The sequence below is a fragment of the Saccostrea cucullata genome, unplaced genomic scaffold (genome assembly GCF_032062105.1).
Source record: "Saccostrea cucullata isolate Sc308-1 unplaced genomic scaffold, CSIRO_AGI_Scuc_v1 ctg9862, whole genome shotgun sequence".
In the NCBI taxonomy this organism is placed as follows: Eukaryota; Metazoa; Mollusca; class Bivalvia; order Ostreida; family Ostreidae; genus Saccostrea; species Saccostrea cuccullata.
The window spans coordinates 4,125-25,234 of NW_026924968.1; the positions used below are offsets into that span (position 1 = coordinate 4,125).

At 33.3% G+C, this 21,110-nt stretch overlaps 1 long non-coding RNA gene across 3 annotated transcripts; it reads right to left on the reverse strand.

Annotated features, from left to right (window-relative positions):
• Positions 1-2,554: 2,554 nt before the first annotated feature.
• Positions 2,555-5,481, reverse strand: LOC134267739 (uncharacterized). 3 transcript variants are annotated; one of them, XR_009992219.1, is made up of 5 exons: positions 4,966-5,206; positions 4,737-4,853; positions 4,416-4,528; positions 4,087-4,178; positions 2,555-2,612 (listed from the first exon to the last, which is right to left on the reverse strand). It is a non-coding gene; the product is annotated as an uncharacterized LOC134267739 (long non-coding RNA). The 3 variants fall into 3 exon arrangements; XR_009992220.1 differs by lacking the exons at positions 2,555-2,612; positions 4,966-5,206 and adding an exon at positions 5,360-5,481 and having other exon boundaries at positions 3,881-4,178; XR_009992218.1 differs by lacking the exon at positions 2,555-2,612 and having other exon boundaries at positions 3,881-4,178; positions 4,966-5,198.
• Positions 5,482-21,110: the final 15,629 nt, after the last annotated feature.

The following is a 21,110-nucleotide window of genomic DNA, read 5'->3' on the forward strand; positions in this document are numbered from 1 at the left end:
TTATTAAGAGAAAATATAAATAAAAAAAGAAAAACAAAACTGAATAACAAATCCATGGCAAAAATGTATACATATTTATAACAAATCTTTTCCTGTACACAAATGTATTATGAAGTTGATTTTGAACATTCTGAATGTCGGGCGGCTGCAGTAAATATTTTCCTTATCCTTTTTCTGACGATAAACTGTTTAAGTACCGTAATCCTGTTTCCACTTACACGATACTTATGTTTGTCACAAGTCTTAAAACAAAACAGTTTATACTCAGAGGGAATAATGTCAGTTTCATTTCTGATTACAATTGTGCATCAATTATAACCCTTAATATAAATATTTGGAAGGGTGTATAGTTCAAAGTATAAACCAATGCAATATAAAATATATAGGGCTGTGGGGTTGGGGCATGATATTTTTTTCACTTTCTCATTTCACTTAGTTGAGGAATATTCATTTAACGTTTTATGATACACATTAATTCTTGTAAGGAGAGTTTGTATACAAACATGAATGAAAGCTGAGTAGAAACTAATTATTCAAAGTTTTACGCCCCATATTTTAGTTTGCGACGAGTATTTGCATAAAAACATGTACCTGTAAACTCCGCGATGGAAATGTACTGCTGACCTACCTATCCAAAAATTTTTATATCAATGAATACAAAACTTACACTTAGCAGTCTGTTATTAACCTGTCTTGATATACTTATTTTTTTTTCAATTAGAAACAAATATACACATTATTATCTTATGTTGCTTGTAAAGAGGTTAGAACATATATCAAGACTATATTTTTAATAGGCGTCGGAACCGTGGTTGCTAGGGGGTGGGGAATTTGGAGGGGGGCTTAACACCCCCTTCCCACTTTTTTCTCAACTATATACTTAGCTTACACATTGAACATTGCTGAGTATGTTTAGCCCCCCCTCCCCCCCCCCCCCGACTTTCAACAGACACGTCGCAATATAGGTTAAAAATGGGGAAAGTGGTGGTGTTTGGAAAAAAAATTGATCCGGTTTCGACCCCCCCCCCCCCCCCCCTTCACGAAAGAGGAGTTTTGGGTTTTGGAAATAGTTATTTCCTTTCTTTATGGTCAGGTTTTTTTTAAGGTATATTTTTTTTACACTAAGCCCCTCCCACTTTCAATTCCTTCAGATGACAATATTTCTAAAGCTAATTACTTAAATATTAATGTGTTGCTTCATTCTGTGTAGGAATCTGTTCTAGATAACTGTCTTCTTGTTAATTGATCTCTGATGTTTAAAACTAACTTTTACAAATATAATGGTATTAGTGCAGCTTATATTTATAATGCTTAATATATTAGTTTTATAAATGATTAAAATATCTGTTCTAGAGTCGCGGTGCAAGGCGTTGTTCCTTACGTCGCGTGTTCGATTTTCGCTGTGGGGTGTGAAGACTGATCCTTCGGACGACATCGTATAAAACGAGGTATCTTGTCGTCGTAGGTTGGCACAAAAAGATCCCTTACTGCTTAATGGTCGTAAGACAGATTTTGTCGTCTCCATGTGAGTGAAAAATGAAAAGTGACATACAAACAAATAAATCTTCAACAAACAAATTACAAGTAGGGAGAGTCAGTCAGTAATCGAGCAGGAGTTATCCCACCTGTGGTAGAGTAAATCAATCGAACAGCTCTTCCTCTATAGAAATGGTATAGCTGCATATCTTTTTAAGATAATGTCTCTTTAAGAAAAGCAAATCTTTGCATCTTTTATAAATAGTTTTTATTGTTTAAATGATAACTTGAAATGTAAAGCAACTGTGGTGATATTCTCAAAATTCATCATTTTTAGATACAGTATTGTATGAAATACAGGGAACAAACAGAAATGGCATAGAAAGGTCTTATTTGAATTATGAACATATTTTAGCTGAAGAAAGTATTTCAAAACTTGATATTCTGATACCATTTTCTTTGAAGTATCTAAATATACAATATTCTTTTCACTTGTGGTTCCATTTGCAATAATTACACAGCCAATTGTGCCTAACGTTAATTTAACATGAAAATAACGTTAATTTAACGTTAAATATTTAACGTTAAATTAGCGTCAATCGAGCTTATACATGAATTTAACGTTAAAAAATTAACGTTAAATTAACGTTATTTTCATGTTAAATTAACGTTAAACGTTAAATTAACGTTAATAGTTCACACTAATTTAACGTTAAATTGCATAAAAATTGTGTGCATATATTTGGAATTATCCTTCCTATTCTTCCAGAAAAATACATGTTCCTGCATCATGGCAGAAGCTTAACTGATACTACATGATTATATCATAATTATTCATTATCATAATTAATTCTCTAAAGGAACACCAGAAGCTCATCGATTTTGCACTTTTCCTTGTAGCACTGCAGAAAGCTAGGCTTGCATGTTGACTTCATCCCTGGTGTCACTTTTTTTTCAATTTGAATATATCCAAAAGGATAAACGGACCCATCAGCTCTTTCAACAAAATCTCTAAAATTCTGAGCATTGCCTCCATTTCAAATTTTCTGAAGAAAAAAGAAACACCAATTCATTCATTAATACTTTTAATCAGGCACATTCAATACAATGCTACAAATCTTCTTTCTTTTTTCAATCTGAAAAAGAAGAGAGGCAAACACATATATTATAATAATTATATGAAAATAAAATACTTCAGCAATACATTAACAACTCAAATTTGTCAAAAATATAATGAATGAAACAAGAGGTCCATTGGCCACATCCCTCACCTGAGCACATAAGCTAACTAAAAACACAGATCAGTTAAGTATTGAGAAGCTTACTTTATACTTATTGAGGGAGGGGGATTTGAATTTTCCATAACTTGAAAATGTTACTATTACAATACAGCATACATATATTATTTTGCCATACTTGAAAAGAAGACTTTTTAAGATTTTTCCAACACATTACCTGATCTCCCATTGTGACCCCTCGCTAACCTCCAATCCCATTATTTGAATAAATTTTAAATTTTTACTACTTGCAGATCATGTCAATTTGACAAAACAATTTTTTCTGTTCTGGAGAAGATTCTTTTTCCTATGTATTCTCATGCAAGTCTGTGATAACTCATGGTGGCCACACCCTAACCCCGGGGGTCATGATTTTCACAAATTGAATCTACATTTAATACCTATGGATGCTTCCACATCAGGTCATGAGATTAATCATTCCTGTCCCAAAGGTTCTTAAGAAGATTTTTAAAAGGTTTTTTCTTATGTATTCCTATGTAAACTTTGGTCGGCCATTGTGGCTCCATCATACCCCCGGGGGTCATGATTTGATCAAACTTGAATCTACACTACCTGAGGATGATTCCACATAAATTTGGAGAAGATTTTAAAAAGGTTTTTCCTATGCATTCCTATGTAAAACTTGGGAACAAATTTGAATCTACATACACTACAGGGGTCAAGAGGTCATAGATGTGTGTATCGATAAATGTTCAACGGAATTTCACAGTCACGTCATAAAGGGTCGACACACATTCAGTGTCTTGTTTACATACCATTGGTTTTGAAAAATAATGCAATGCGCACGTTAAAAGCCACAAAGAGCGTGATAAGACAAATATAAAGTACAAATAAGTTGCAAATGAAAATATAAGTGATAAGGTATCATAATGATTTTAAAACATCCAACGGGCTAAAAATACAGGTTGGTACTAGATTAAATTCATTATAATTCCCTTCAGGCTTTATGGAATTTTATCTTGTGAGTCATGACCAACCGATAGTTATGTCCGGATAGATGTTTAAAAATACCTTATTTCCTAAGTAAGACTGAAAGTCCATTGGGCCCCCCCCACCCTGGGTTGAAGAGGCTTGAAAATACACTATCTGAGGATGCTTCTATTTAAGTTCCATCTTTCCTGGCCCAGTGGTTCTTGAGAAGAAGTCAAAAATGTGAAAATTTTACAGAAGGACAGACAGACGGACGGACGACGGACAAAATGTGATCAGAAAAGCTCACTTGAGTTTTTGGCTTAGGTGAGCTTAAAATTTAGGGGTGACATATTAAATGGGTTTAAATATTTGATATGTGTTCGGAATAAATGCAATTTACCTGGTATTTTGAAGATTGCTTACGGTGATGAAATTTATTCACTTTCTTGTGATTATCATGTTCATGTCAGCAAGACTTTATACTGAGTAAACCTACAAAAAAAAATAATTAAAAATCATTCATTTGAAATGTATTATCTTCAACATATATGATGTTCATAGATAGAAACCAAATTTTATGTGCAGCGTCCAATTCAAAGCAAACTTTTAGTACAATGAAAGCAACTTGGCTTTAAATTTGTCTCTTTAGCATTAACTTTATATCAATTTATAAAATTTTTCTAAATAAAAATTATGAATACACTATGTATATACTATTTTATAAATAACCTTTGTTCCTGCATGGCTATCCTGAAAAACATCAATTCAAGGAGGCACCAAGGAGTGGAATATAGAGGCTGTAGTCTGCTCTTTTCTCCATGTCTTGCATACAAGTATCTTTTCTGTAGTATGCAGTAAAAGAAAAAAATCTTGATTCAATAATGCTTATAGAATGTTTCTGAACAAAATATTGACAAGTGTCAAGTAGTGACAAATACTAAACTGGTATTTTAAAAATTCAGTTGGTGTGTGTGAATGTAAATTTCACTGTCATTACATTTACTGTGGGAATTATTTACATTTTGTTCCACTTTGTTCCACTTTCAATACCTGTTTTGAGTTCCACTGGAATTATAATTTAGGCAGCTGGGTTCTTCCGAGTCTCGACGACAAAGTCCTATTTGATCCAATTCAGAAGTGCGAGTCAGATGTGATACCGAGTTCCAGCTGTTTAAAATACAATAAAAATATATACATCAAATCGCCTTTAATCGTTTTTATCTCTATAATGATGAAACCAATAAAGAGAAATGTTAGAATCAGGGAAAACATCGCTCACATTGCGTGTTTAACTTCAACTTCGAGATGGTTATTGTTAACTTGTACTGTACACAATTTCTACTTTCACTTTCGAATTTTCTCCGTATCGTACGTAGGGCGGCAGTACTGATGTACGGTAAGCTTCAGTGTTCAAACAAATAACCAACTGAACAATAAATAGACCTAATAAAAATAGTAATTCTGATATATACAAATATCCAACATTATTACATAGCAGAGATCTGGAACGTCGTTCACAGCCTACGACACAATGTAAGATTAGACTGATACTACAACGTATCGATAGCCTGCAAGGACTGTTGTGTTGCTGTACATAAAGTTCAAACATTTAGGGAGCTCTGAAATTATGAAACCTCAAAAACGTAATATTACAAAGACTACAAAATACTTACTATTAAGAGAGACTTGATAAATCCTTTTTCCTCTGTGTTTTCAATTTCTGTTAACAGCTGATGACGTCAAACATGACGTACAGTTTCGTCCGATAAAGACAAAACCGATCCTGAGAAAAGCTACGGACCATATTTAGCCGGAAAAAAATCCAAATCCAAGTTGACATTTTGAAAGAAAGACATAGAGCATATGATTTTTAAGTCTAGATAAATTACTTTTTTAGAATATGTATGAAAAAAATGGATGAGGTGAAGAGGGTGCTAACAGGTAGAGCACCCCCCTTTCCCAAACACACACCTGTAACACAACATTACACAAACACACACACACAATTTTGTCGGAAATACTTTTTGAACCTATATGGTATAATATTAACTCAACTGTTATCTTTATATATTGGGGTTAAAAATTTATTTCCGACACAAGTGCCAACACCCCCCCCTCCCCAACCACCAACCCCGGCGGTTTAGAGTATCCACATATGGACATCTTATTAATTAATTAATTGTCACTAAAATGATTGGCAAGTATTGTTCAAAGTTAGGTCTAAAATTTGAATAACAACATTAATATCGTGTTATTCTAATTAACATGAAATTAACATTAAAGAATTAACGTTAAATTAACATTAAATTCATATTAACATGAAATTAACATTAACTAATTAACGTTAATCTAATGTTAATATTTTGGTTCTAGTTTTTTAAAGACAGAACCCAAGCTCACTTAAAATTTAATGTTAATTTAATGTTAAAAATTAACATGAAATTAATGTTAAGTTAATTTAACGTTAAAAATTAACATGAATTTAATGTTAAGTTAAATTAACGTTAAAAATTAACGTTAAATTAATGTTAATATTTTTAATGTTAACTTAACACGAAAGTAACATCAAACTAACATCAAGCTAACATTAATTTAATGTTAATTGAGATTAACACTAAATTAACGTTAGGCACAATTGGCTGTGTATAGATTTGGTCATCGATATTAACTTTAAGTTGGTAAACCATATAAGCAGTATTTTAGGGAGGATTCAATTTTGGCATTATAAAAGAGTAAGTTAAATTAGCTTAAAAATATTTAGTAGAATTCATCTTTTATAATAAAAAAGCATGCATTGCATTATAAAATTACTGCTCTCTAACACTATTTTCTGGTTATTTTGCAGAAATCTACCTTGCATCTCACTAAAAATTCAACTTGCAATCCAGGAACTATGTAAATGGTCTGAAAACAGAGTTCTCTCTGTTACACTATTTTTTCTATCTTCTCAGTCAGGATTCGATAACTTTTCGATGGAATCATTTTGATTGAAGTTCTACAATCATTGCAACATTGGATATCAGGCAAGATGTTTGTTGCTGACAATATCTAGGAGGCAGGTAGGAGTTATGAATTAAAAATGGATAAACTCGCTATTACAGTATTTATGATACTGGGACTGGATCATACCATAAGCTTATTTAGAAGTATGTTTTCAACAGAACAAAAATAGACAGGAATATTACATATTCAATAACCTTAATCTATTAGCCATATAGTAAGCCAGCTCAGACAACTAGAACAATTATAACGTTTTTATTTTATAAACATTTTCATTCTTTTATTTACTACACCATGTATGAAATCGATTGCCCCCCCCCCCCCCTATGTTTACACGTAGAAATACAATTACAAGGGTTGTTTCGAAATTATTAAAGCGTAACTGATCAAAAAATATAATTTTAAAAAATACAAAAATAAGTAAAGAAACATAGTTAATACATTCAAATTAAAACTTTTCATACAATTTTGAACACGGAGAACACTTCGTTTCAACTAGTCCGAAAAATCTGACGTTTTCTGGCTTTTTTTACGATTTTGATATTTTACATGCCAGGAAAACGTAAGAACCGGCGCCATTACGAAAACTGGGAATTTCAACGTCTCCAACTGAAGTTGATTTTTCTATACTTGGGAACCGTATCAGATGCCGAAATCATAATTTATCAATGGCACAATACTACTAGAACTCACCAATAGCAATGAATAGAAATTACCACTCCACATTCCGATTCAGAACTTGCACGATTTTAAAATGCACGAAATGAAAACAAATCTCGACAGTCAATATTTAAAATGTGTTCATCGGATTATATTATTTCATAAACGACAGAAAAAACGATGTTGGTGAGTACTAAAGGTTTTGTACTTTTGATAAATTATGAATTCGGCATTTAAAAAAGCCAGAAAAACGTCAGATTTTTCGGACTACGTTTCATCTAATAATATGATTTTATCTTCTATGTAATGTGTTATTTAAATCTTTTGTATTTTCGTCCGAGTCGGAGAAAATTCCGAGAATCCAAATTAAATTGTGATATCTTTATAAAGCAATTGACTTAGATTTTGTTATTTACGGTAAATTTCTATCTTTATATAAAGTAATGATACAAATAATAAGTTCTTATAATTTTAGTCTTAATAATTTTCATTGTACATACGCCATATATGGCTTTAAGAACATATTTTTAATTAAGTAGGAAAGAGATAAATGTATGAAAATCGTTAACATGTTATCAAGAATAAATAAATCAAATGTGCAAAATTTGTAATAAATAGGAAAGGATATGTATCGATTAAATTATAAACTGAAATAAATCACATCATTATAACTTCACAGCAACTGTTGATATTTTCTTGTGATGGAAAAATTGGAAAGGTTTACTCTTTTCCACCTATCTTCACACAATCCTACAAATCAAATATTTTTTCTTTTCATATTGATGAACTTAGTTAGTTTATTTTATACCCAGAAGCAGAGGCTAATATTTTCAAAGAATAGTGCATTTTCACTAGATAATAAATAGAGTCCCGCCTTAATACCAGAACCCTTGATCCTGGACCCATGACATTAACAATTTTGGAAGAGGCACTCTTGCTCATCATACATGTAAATATGTGCTTAGTTAGTTTATTTATACTCAGAAGCAGTGAAGAAGATTTTCAAAAATTAATACATTTTCACAATATAAAGTACAGAGTCCAATCTTTTTACCAAAGCCCTTAACCATAGGGCCATAAAATTCACAATTAATGAAGAGGCAATCTTGCTTATCATAGGTGGTTAGAGTGTCTGCTCTAGAGTAGCGAAGTAAGGAGTCAATCCTTATGATGCGGGATTAAATCCCACTGCGAGACGTGGGGACAGGTCTTTCGGATGAAACCGTATGCACCGAGGCCCTGTGTCGCAGTAGGTGCTGGCACGAAAAAGATCCCTCAATGCTCAGAAGCCCTGATTGAGGAGCATAGGACAAAATTTGTAGTCTTCCACTGGTAAGTGGTGGAGTCTTCATATGAGTAAAAAATTATCGAGCGGGACCTTATCAATCAATCAATCAATCCTAACACCAGAACCCCTAACCCTTGTGCCATAAAATTCAAAATTTTCAAAGACGCACTCTTGCTCATCATAACCATGTACTTAGTTTACTTAATACACAGGAACAGATTTTACGTATTTCCACCATATAATTCATATCGCTCCGCCCTAACACTAAAACCCCTGATCCTGGGGCCATGAATTTTACAATTTTTGTAGAGGACTCAAAGCTCATTACATTTATGCCAACAGTTTGTCTGCTTAATGTCCAGGAGTAAAGAAGAACATTTTTAAAGATTGCAATTATTTTAGTATTATTACTAACGCCAGGGGACAGGAACCCATAATTCATAGTTTCTGTTCTTCTTCATCCATAGATGCTATATACCAAATTAGGTTAAAATTGGTTCAGTGGTATTTGAGAGGAAACTGAAAATGTTGAAATGTTAAAATATAACACACGACACACAAAGCATGCCAACGTACGAAAACGGATAGCAATAGGGCACCTGAGTAACTCACGTGACCTAAAAATAAAACCCAACCAAACAAAAATAAAAGACAACAACAACAAAAAGCCTTCCTTGTATTAAAATAATACATATTATAAATGTATTTTCAAAAACAGTAGGGAGCTGAGGAATATTTTATCTCTAAGCAAATATTTGTATCATTTTGTAAAGCCTTTCTCATGTTAAAAAAATTAGTTATTCTGAATAATAAACAAGAAATAAGAGTTGGGAAGTAATTATTAAAATCAATGATACATTCTATATTGATTGATTGATTGATTGTATATTGTTTAACGTCCCTCTTGAGAATTTTTCGATCATATGGAGACGTCACCGATGCCGCTGAAGGGCTTCAAATTTAGACCTATACTCGGCACTCAGGGCCATTGAGCAGTGAGGGTTGTTTATCGTTCCAACGCCTACCGTGACACGGGACCTACGTTTTTAAGGTCATATCCGAAAGACCCGTGACTTTCACTTCTAGTGCCGAGAGCTTGGCGAAGAAACAGTCACTACCTTTGTTTACGTCTTAGGTATGACGCGGCGCCGCGAACGAGAATCGAACCCGGGCCTCCCGATCACGAAGCGAATGATCTACCACTAGGCTACCGTGACCGGTCATTCTATATTGATGTTTAATAATTTTCTTTTAAAATTTAATGTTTGATCGCTGTGGAAGATTGATTGATTGATTGTATGTTGTTTAACGTCCCGCTCGAGAATTTTTCACTTATGTGGAGACGGCACCATTTGTCGGTGCAAGGCTACAAATTTTGTCCTCTGCTCGGTACTCAGGGCCTTTGAGCAATGAGGGATCTTTTTAGTGCCAGCACCTTCTGCAACACGGGACCTCGGTTTATACTGTCTCATCCGAAGGACGGTCTCCATGCCCCGCAGTGGGATTCGAATTCTTACGTCGCGACTCTAGAGCAGACGCTCTAACCACTGTGCCACGCGGGCGACTGACCACCTGTCATGAACATAATATGACGATTTTTGTTGGAGTTTCTCTTAATACAAGATTGACTGTAATTTTAGACTTCAAAGGAACCAATTATTATAATATATTCTTTTCAAAATATTCAGTGAATAGATTGTATAAGAATTTCTTCATTCCACAATTTGATTACATGTATGAACGCCAGATCCCTTCGTCAGAAAAACTGCTTCTGGTGCTAGGAATTTAAAATCAAAGGCCTGAAGGGCCTGCGAGTTGACTCGCTCGAGTCAATTGAGCTTTTTCATACATCTGGGCACCATACCTTAATATATTCAGTATATTTTGCAACTTAAGAGATTAAATATTATATGTCTGATCCATGTTCGGTTCATAAATAAAGTGTATATTGCTTTTCCTTTATATATACAGGTTTGCACTAATTGGCTTCCCTATTATTTAGACTGGATTCTACAATGAATTTCAGCACATTAGCTGAAGTGGTCAGTGTTATGGAATAATTAGGTTAAAGATTCCCACAGCAAATCTGGACTCTAAAAATAGATTTTCAACAACAACTAGCTGCAGCTAATGAGAGTTGCAGGTGTTTGTGTTAGGGGGTATTCTAGGTCAATTTATAAATAAACTTCAGATGGGAAGATTAGATCCGCCTAACATGTTTAATCATATTCATGCGCAGTAATTGTACATCTTACAGGTATTTAATCAAAATTTTCTTTAAAAGCATGAAGGCATAAATAATGTTACAGTATGGAATTTTACCTCTTACGTTTATACAATCACTAAACCAAAGCATGTTTTGCTAGAACTATTATCTTTGGCGTATGGATCACCTTGATGAATGCGTGAAAAATTTTACAGCTCTGAAACAGTTAACCCTCTGAAACGGCTATGTCGACAGGGAGTAGCTCGCTACGCGAGCCAACTCAAAAAAAGGAGAGGAATCAGTGCTTATTACAGCGTGTACATTTATGGCAAAACATAAACTGCCTGTTGTTTAGGAGAAAAGAAGACTTTGAAAAAATGTAATTAATTTTATGGTTTTAGACCCATTGACAAAAATATTTTCAAATGTTGTTCACCTTCACTGATAGATCCAATATCGATTAAATTGGTTCTGTAATTCAAGAGAAGAAGCTGGTAATGTTCAGATGTTCAGGGATGACGACAGACAAAAAAAAGATAGGAAGGTCATCTAAAAGACACAGGTGACGTAACAAATGGCTGCTGTACTCATCACATTCATTGAGACATATTATTCCAGCATTAATAATTAAACACAAGTCAATACCATAAAAAATCTAAATTTCATTTTATTTATCGATCATTTATCGAAAAAGATAAATAAAATTATGTAACCAGGCAAAAGCATAATTTATTACAAACGCATTCCAAAATCAAAACAGAAAATCTTTTTTTTCTGTTTTAAGCATATTGCCCTTAGGTATTGACAAAAAAAAATTCAACAAATAACACAGTTTATATGATATTTATTAGTGCGAATAAGTTTAAAGAACGCAAATAATTGATTACATAGCTAGATTTTACGGAGTAAATTTCCTCCCAAAACCTATCACTGAAACAGTTTTCACTACTACATTACAATTTGAAAAAGACAAAAATCTACAGGGTAAATTTCCTCTCAAAAATGACACTTATACAGTGAACATACACTAGTCAATTCAGAAGCGACTGTCCATGATATAGAAAGATTTTACGGAGTAAATTTCCTCCCGAAAATTATCACTGATACAGTATTCACTACAAACAATTACAAATTGAAAACAGCAAAAATCTAGAGAGTACATTTCCTCTCTAAATTCACATTGGTGCATTGTACATTCAGTGTGTCAATGCCAAATCAACCACCGTTTACATAGCTAGATTTTACGGAGTAAATTTCCTCCAATAGAATTTCACTGATACAGTGTTCACTACTAAAATTACAATTTGTTACTAACAAAAATCCAGAGAGTAAATTTCCTCTCTAAATTCACGTCGGTGGATTGTTCATTCAGTATTTCAATGCCAAATCAACCATCGTTAACATTGCTAGATTTTACGAAGTAAATTTCCTCCCAAAGATTTTCACTGATACAGTTTTCTCTACTAACATTACAAATTAGTACTTACAAAAATCTACAGAGTAAATTTGAGTGCCCAGCCCCTTTTTCTTGATATCATTTTAAAGCTCTCTAAATTCACTTCAATGCATTGTATATTCAATATTTCAAAGCCAAAGAAACCATCGTTTACACAGCTAGAATTTACGGAGTAAATTTCCTCCCAAAGACTATCACTGATATAGTGTACACAACTACATTTCATCTAGAAAGGACATTTCCTCTCAAAATGACATTCATACGGTAAACATACAGTAGTCAATTCAGAAGCGACTATATTTTATATGACAAGACTTTTTGGAGTAAATTTCCTCCCAAACAATTTCACTGATACAGTGTTCACTACTTACATTACCGTTTGTTATTAACAAAAATCTAGAGAGTAAATTTCCTCCCTAAACTCAAGTCGTTGTATTGTACATTCTGTATTTCAATGCCAAATCAACTATTGTTAACAAGCTGGATTTTACGGAGTAAATTTCCTCCCAACAAATATCACTGATAAAGTGTTCACTACCACATTACAATTTGAAAAAGGCAAAAATGTTCACTACTTACATTACCGTTTGTTATTAACAAAAATCTAGAGAGTAAATTCCCTCTCTAAATTCACGTCCGTGTATTGTACATTCAATATTTCAATGCCAATAAATTTCATAAATTTCATCTAAAAAATCACACTGATACAGTAAGCATATAGTAGTCAAATCAGAAGCAACTATCCTTGATAAACAATATTTTAAGGGGAGTAAATTTCCTCCCAAAGAATATCACCGATACAGTATTCACTACAACAATTACAATTTGAAAATAGCAAATATTTACAGAGTAAATTTCCTCTCTAAACTCATACTGGTGCATTGTACATTCAGTATTTCAAAGCCAAAGCAACCATCATTGACCATGTTTACATACTAGATTTTACATTCATTATTCGCAGATAGAAAATAAACATCTAAAAAAATTGATACAATATACACTTTTAACAGGATAAAAACGTACATTTTACATCTTATTTAATAATTGACTTTTGAGGAATATTTTTATCTCAATTAACTAATGATGAAATACATTATCATTTAATCTATAAATAAACGACAAAGAATCTATACAAACACATACAGTTTTTATGACTGATTTCAATGCGTATTCAAGGAGGGGAGGGGGTTCAATGCGCATACAGTAGCATGGTGACGTCACAAACAATATCTCAAAGTACGTTGAAAACTGTATTTCCCAGTCTATATCAGCAAAGAAAAAAGGAGAAGGAGGCAAATCCCTCTCTTGATTATTGTCGAACAGTTTGATTTCAATCACATCTATCACATTTACTTTTTTTGACCAAAGCTCGACTTCTATGCTTTCCTTAAGGCTGATGCCATTGTACACTTGCTGAATGCATTTCAAAGATGTCCAAATGAAATTTGGCCGCCATATTTTTAAGAAATCCATTGTTGACCTAATGATAAAAATTTTAAACTCGTAAATCATCTCATATAATAACTTTTAAACTTTCAATTTTTTTTTTCAAATCCAATGGGCATTTCTTCAGGCACGCCGAAATACATGTTGCGCACCACAGTCGAGCAGTGGTGCTTATACAATTTATGTAAAATCGAAAAATAGCTTTTCCGTTGATTTCTCGTATGGAAAGTACATTCATCTAAAGAACACGTATATATACCCCCACTCTACACACTTATTTAGACAAACTAAGACAAGATAATTTTTTTAGGATGATGTAAATTTTCTCATATAAATCCAGATCATATACTACTTATTTTATGTTTAAAGAAAATTTTATAATGGAAAAATATATGTAAATTGAATCTCATGAAATAAGAAAAGCCATTTTCAGATTTAGAATTAGTGCTGATGACCTAAAGATTGAAAAAGGTAGATATGAATCTGAAAAAAAAAATGCTGGCCAAAGAATCCCCTTAGATAGAAACAAAAAAATATGTTTAATGTGCAACCAAAACAATATACAAGATGGATATATTTTTCCGACATGCACTGGGAGACGATTTTTGTGTCGGAATAGACAGGGTGTTGGATAGCACAGTGTAAAAGATATAGAAAATAGTAAAATGGGAGATAAATTTCAAGTCGGAATTCACAGTGTGTCGGATTAGACAGTTTTCACTGTATTATCAAAAGGAGACAATTTTCTCTGGTCAATGTCTAATGAAGATAATCTAATTATTACATAGCTAAGTGAATATCTTGTCAAAACCTTCAAAATTAGGCATAATGCCATGAGTTTTCATCAATGCAGTTATAGACACATATTTATTTTTATAAACTGGTATATATCTATATTGATAATACTGATTTTGATTGCATGTTAATTAACAATTTGACTCCTACTGCTGCATCTACATTTCCAGTTACTTGTAATGATATTATTATATCAGTTATATACATGTGTGTGTGTGTGTTTATGTTTGTATATGTTTACTAACCTTTTTCTCAGAACTTTCTATCTTGTCATGTTATGCCTTCTGGGTCAAAAATTGGAAATAAAATTATCTTATACGTTTGCATGAAACACTTTTTTGAATGCGGATTAGTTCAGACAGGACATTTGCTACTTAAACACTAATCACTAACGCCAAAAGGGGAGTTCAGAGAGTTAAGTGATAATATGTACATGCAGGTAGTTTTACTGCAAATAAAATGATCGCTAAAGTGTTTAGTATTTCACACAATAAAGAAAAACAAACATCTTGAACAAGGATCGAAATCCTTATGGAACTAGTACTGTAATTAAGGATAGAATTCATATGTCAGACACTACCTCAATTACATATACATATACATATATAATTATAAATTTACCTTTATAATTCAATGTTTGGTCTTGGTTTCCTTATTTCTCCATTCATCAGAAAACAGTCACTTTTATATCCCCAGTCGTCACTTAAACCACTCCTGAAATAATTTTGTTCACCTACTGAAGGGCGGTCTAACTTGGTTTTCTTTCTCTAACTTGCTTCGTGTTCCCTGCAACTTTGAAGTGGAGAAGCCACTGGGCACAATGCAAATATCCGATACCGCCAATTTCAAAACTGCCTTACACACAAATTCTCATGTGGGGATAATACACATGTAACCGGAAACGGAAAAATAAACTGTTTTCACACAGAACCTAAAAACAAATCATTGTTTTCAAGATAAATGAATGATTTAGCGTCAATAGATTGTTGTGAGAGAAAATTGAGATGGTCTGTTTCTTATCATTTCATCATTTTCTTTTCCGGTGCGCGAGTCCCTGCTGTTACATTTGTAATCAAACCCTTGTATTGGATAGAGCTACTGCCATGTCATAATATTCTGGCCTAAATCAAGCCGTTAGTTCCATATTTTTTCACCATCAAAATCTAAGCCCTAAAAAATCATAAGTCGCCTTAGCTATTTACATTTTGTTGATATGTGTACTCTGCTGCAATTGCATAGACATTATTATACCCGCACTTTCTAAAGAAAGTTCGGGTATATTGTTGTTACTCATGACCGTCCGTCCGTCCGTCTGTCACACTCTTCTTCCTTGAACTCCTCTTACATTTTACACAGTAGCCTAATCATCTTTTGGGAGATGGTTGGTGGTGTCATGTAGATGTGCAGTAAGGTTTCAGAATTTTGATTTTGCCCCGGGGGGTCAAATGGGGGTCGAAAAATGACGTTTTTTATGCAAAAAGCCCCGTCTTCCCTGAACTCCTCTTACATTTTACACAGTAGCCTAATCATCTTTTGGGAGATGGTTGGTGGTGTCCTGTAGATGTGCAGTAAGGTTTCGGAATTTTGATTTTGCCCCGGGGGGTCAAATGGGGGTCGAAAAATGACGATTTTTATGCAAAAAGCCCCGTCTTCCCTGAACTCCTCTTACATTTTACAAAGTAGCCTAATCATCTTTTGGGAGATGGTTGGTGGTGTCATGTAGATGTACAGTAAGGTTTTGGAATGTTGATTTTGCCCCGGGGGGAGTAATGGTGTCGAAAAATGATATTTTAAAAAGTGAGGTCAAGGTCAAAGGAAAATTCAAGGTCAAAATATGTTGACGTATTAATAGCTCTTAGCAGTATGTATCAGCATATGACGTTTGATAAATATATCTTGAATTGTTTATTCAAAACTGGTCTAGACATTAATTTTAGAAAAGTGAGGTCAAGGTCACAGGAAAGGTCAAGGTAAAAAAGAGTGAAGCATCGTAAAGCTTACATCAGTATGTATCATCATGTGAAGTTTCATTACACAACTTGAATGGTTTCTTTAAAATAAAGCTAAACACTAATTTAAAGAAAAGTTATGTGAAGGTCAAAGTCAAAAAATATTGCTGCAGTTGGATATTTACATCAGTATGCATCAACATATGAACTTTGATAAAAATATCTAGAAAGTTTCTTTGAGCCCGATGGAAAAACATATGGAAGGGTGGAGGACGGACATGACAAAAAACTATACATGTATTCCTAATCATGGTGTGGCATAAAAAACTTGAATCTACATTATATGAGCATGTTTCCATCTATCAAGATTATACAAGCAAATTCAAAGAATTGTGGTCCTCTGCTTTCTGTGTTTTAGTGAATGATATACCATAATTTATGGCAGATTGTGTGTCAAATATGCACCCCTTTCATATATCAATTTTTGAAAATTGGGTCAAAGGGGAAAAATCATAGCATGCTCTGAAACATTTTGTTGCAGGTAATGTACATGTCAAATATGAAAGTCCTATCTCTTTTGAATCAAAAGTTATATATACAATATAATATTTTTGAAAAGTAGGTTAAACTTCTAGGTCAAGGTCACAGAGTCAAAAGTCATGATATATTTAGAAAAGTCTTTTCACATGTAATAAACATGTATAATTTGAATGCCCTTTCTTTTCTCTTTCAAAATTATCAATTTAAAATGTTATTTTTTGGAAAGTAAGTAAAACTTTAAGGTCAAGGTCTCACTTGGGTTAAAAAATCATAGTATATTTAGAAAGTTTTGTGGTAATGTGCATGTGAAATATGAAAGCACTATCTCTTATCATTCAAAAGTTATGACCAAGGTTAAATTTATTGTGACAGATGCACATACTAGCTGTCAATAAGATGGACAGACTGACAGACAAATGAGATTTAGTGTCCCCTCCCTTTCCCCAAAATGGGGGACAAGAATATGCCCTTGCTGTTCTTGAGAAGAAGATTTATGATGGAAAAAATCCCCTGCATATTTCTTAACGCAAATTAATATTGTGTTCTTATGTCATTTTGTTTGTTGTTAAACATCCCTCTCAGGAATTTTTCACTCATATGGAGACACCACCATTTGAAAAATAATGAGGACAAGTTAGATTTGAGGTCAACATTCATTTTAGGAGTTTTCAGCCATTAAGACGTAAAGAAATATTAACTCGATCCTTCCCCTCACCCCTTCTCAGACCCCTGTTTGTTCATGTATGCAAAAAAAAAATGTTTATACAAATAGTTTAATGTGGTCCATCTCTGAATGATTCTCATTCCTAATTCTAGGAAGATATGTTGACACAAATTCATGAATAAAATGTCAAGTAATCTTATCATTGATGCACTTTTATTTAATTTACTGCAGTCATATTGTGAACATTTCCAGCTCATTAGGAGAGTGGGGATGACCTCTAAGGGTTCATAACCTTTATACCATTAAATTTATATAACATAATAACACAATATTATGTATAGTCAAATGGAAAAAGTTTCCTACTATTTAGGAGTCACATGATCATTTGTCATTACAGGGACAGGGAAATGGATTGGGAGATCGCCCCCTCAACACCCCCCCCTTTCCCCCGGAATATTTGCAGGACTATATGTACTGGAGGAAATAAAAAATGACTTTGCATGCCCTAAGTGTCCCTCCACCCTAGAAAACAGACCAAACCATAACTTCTTTTTTTTCTTGCTTCTCAGGAAATTCTGGTCTGGAACCCCCCCCCCCTACCGCCCCCCCCCCCCCCCCGTCCCTCCCAGAAAAAAAAAATTCTGGATCTTGTAACTGAATGTAACGTTGATAACGGGGGATAACTCTTCAGAATGTGAAATTCGTCTATTGTAGCATCGGATGACCTTTGATCCTTTAAACTTTAACCTAACCGTTTGCATTTCAGACTATTTTACCCAAATCTATACCAAAACTTGTACTTACCGATTGTTATTATTTAGGCCCTGTCATCTTCATGAAATATAATCCAGTTAAAACACAAAATGAAATAATTCCTACCGACATATATGCAAATATGCACACTAGTATCCTACTGCACGTGCAGTGAAATCTAAAATGATAATGCCAATGGTAAAACTAGTACTTAAGTTGGGTACGTGACGCAAGCCCAATGTGATGCAGGTGTTCAGATTCATGTATAGTGCAAGAACAAATTGAAAATTATCATTTACAAAAGATGTTTTATTTTAGCTTTGCAATCTAGGCCTATTTGCAAAAACAGACAAATAAGGTGTGTTTGTGTGTGTGTGTTGATGGGAGACGGGTGGGGGTTGACTATTAAATTGATTGTGTATATGGCAGCTTTCAAGAAGTTTCTGCCTAATCAAATATAAATAAACTTTGCACATATTAAAAAATTCATCAAAAACGCTTTACACTAATTTGAATAATATTATTTGTTGTTAATCTATATGAGAAAATAGATTTAAAAAGTTCCAATTATGTGCCAAAAATCCTCCCCCCCCCCCTCTATCAAATCTAATTTACATCATTAATTTAATTCTGTAGTTTAATTTCCGACTGGTAATGAATTAAGAATATGAAATACCTATAAAATGGAGGCCCATGGGTCACATGGTCACTAGCTGCAGGTCTGTAGCGTTATGGTTTTATATATTAGTCTTTGACTGCAGATCCTGTAATGCAAAAAAGGTGCAATTTACGGCGCAATATTTTTTGCGCACTTCTGGGGAGAATTTCTCCACTTTCCAGCATCGGTCAATTTACTACCTTTCACTCCCTAATTCTAGGCACTTTATTTAATCAATCTGTATGTTTTATCCATCTCCCAACCCTTTATAGTCGTCTCTACTCGAGATAAACTCGCTTGATTAAAATTATTTGTTAGATTGCTGAAAATTCACATCAAGCGAGTTTATTGCCTGTAGAGATTACTATAAATGGCTGGGAGGTGGACAAAATATACATATTGGCCAGAGAATGTGTCTAAAATTAGGGAGTGAAAGGTAGTTGATTGCCTAATGCTAGAAAGTGGAGAAATTCTGCCCAAAAGTGCTCAAAAAATATTGCGCGTAAATTGCACCTTTTTTGCATATGGGGATCTGTAGCGTTATGATCAAAGACAAATATATAAAACCAGATCTGCAGCTACATGGTCACCTGAGCATATTATGCTCAATTTGATGAATACATGTATTATGTAAATTATTGAATTATATTGACTTTTCATTGGCGGATCCAGAGGGGGGGGTTCCGGGGGTTGGAACCCCCCCTTTATTTTTTGCCAAGTGGAGAGAGAGAGAGGGGATAAAAAGTTTTCTTAGATTATATATTTATAAGTCTTACTTATTTATTGAATAGATAGATTCTTACACATTTAGTTTCCTCCAATCACCTTCTCTATTATATTTTTTATGAGAGAATGGTTGCGAGGTTTAATTTGATATTAAATTCCCGCGATCTTTGGCTGTGTTGGCTAAATATGTACCGTTTTTATCATATCTTGATCAATTGAACGAACTAACATGTAACTCTTTGTTTTAAAGCCCACCCGCACCCCACCCCAAAAAGGTTTTTCAAATTCTTAAAGAAAATTCTTTATAATCTTCAACAGTGAAACGAATCCATTCAATTTTAAGGCTTCCGTAATTTTTTATTTTTTTTTTTTATTTTTTTTTTTTTTTTTTTTTTTTTTTGCTTTGTTTTTATTTTGTTCGGAATGGGGGTACGCTTTTTTTGAAGGACATAAAACATAGATAGTATTTACCACAACCTTAGATCTTTCCATACAAGTCTGTGAATCTTTGCTTGAGAATATGTAGGGGGGGGGGGGTTATAGGGGCATAACCCTGGAACCCCCTTTCAAAAATTGCTGGATCCGCCCCTGCTTTTTCCTTGGTAAAGCCCAATATGAAGAAGTGTGCATTTAGAGGCAAACACCTTAGTGCGGGTATTACTGTTTCATGACAGCATCTAGTCTTAGCATCTAGTGCAGCAGTTACCAATATTTAGGTTTCAAAGATGTGATTAAAAATCATTGACTGTTACAAGTTTTAGTTGACCTATCGAAACTAACATCATGGGGTCAAAAAAAGAGAAAAATAGACTTTAGAAAAAACTAACGCAAAAGCAAAACATCTAAAACTTGTTTTAAGCTTTTAATTTTAAAAACTCAAATAATGTAAATCATTTAAAAATTAAATTTAAAAAAATAATAAACTAGTATATCGCCTTCCTTTTTATATGCCTGTATTTTCTATTCCTAACTGTAATTTATTATTTACGACTTGTATTCGATAATGGTGTTTTGGGTGTTTTAACATCTGATCTTAATTACTATTAAACCGTTATTTCAAAATTTTGTAAGCATCTTAATATATTATCTATCAAACCTGAAAGCGCAAACTTACATCTGAGAAATTGTTAATTATGTAAATCCATTGAAGTTTATTGCATTTTACTAAGTTACATGTTTTACATATACATGTACTCTACTACTACATGTATTGCATATGTATATTTATTTGATATGACAGTATATTAATTAATACATTAATGAAAATATTTATTTTTCAAGAT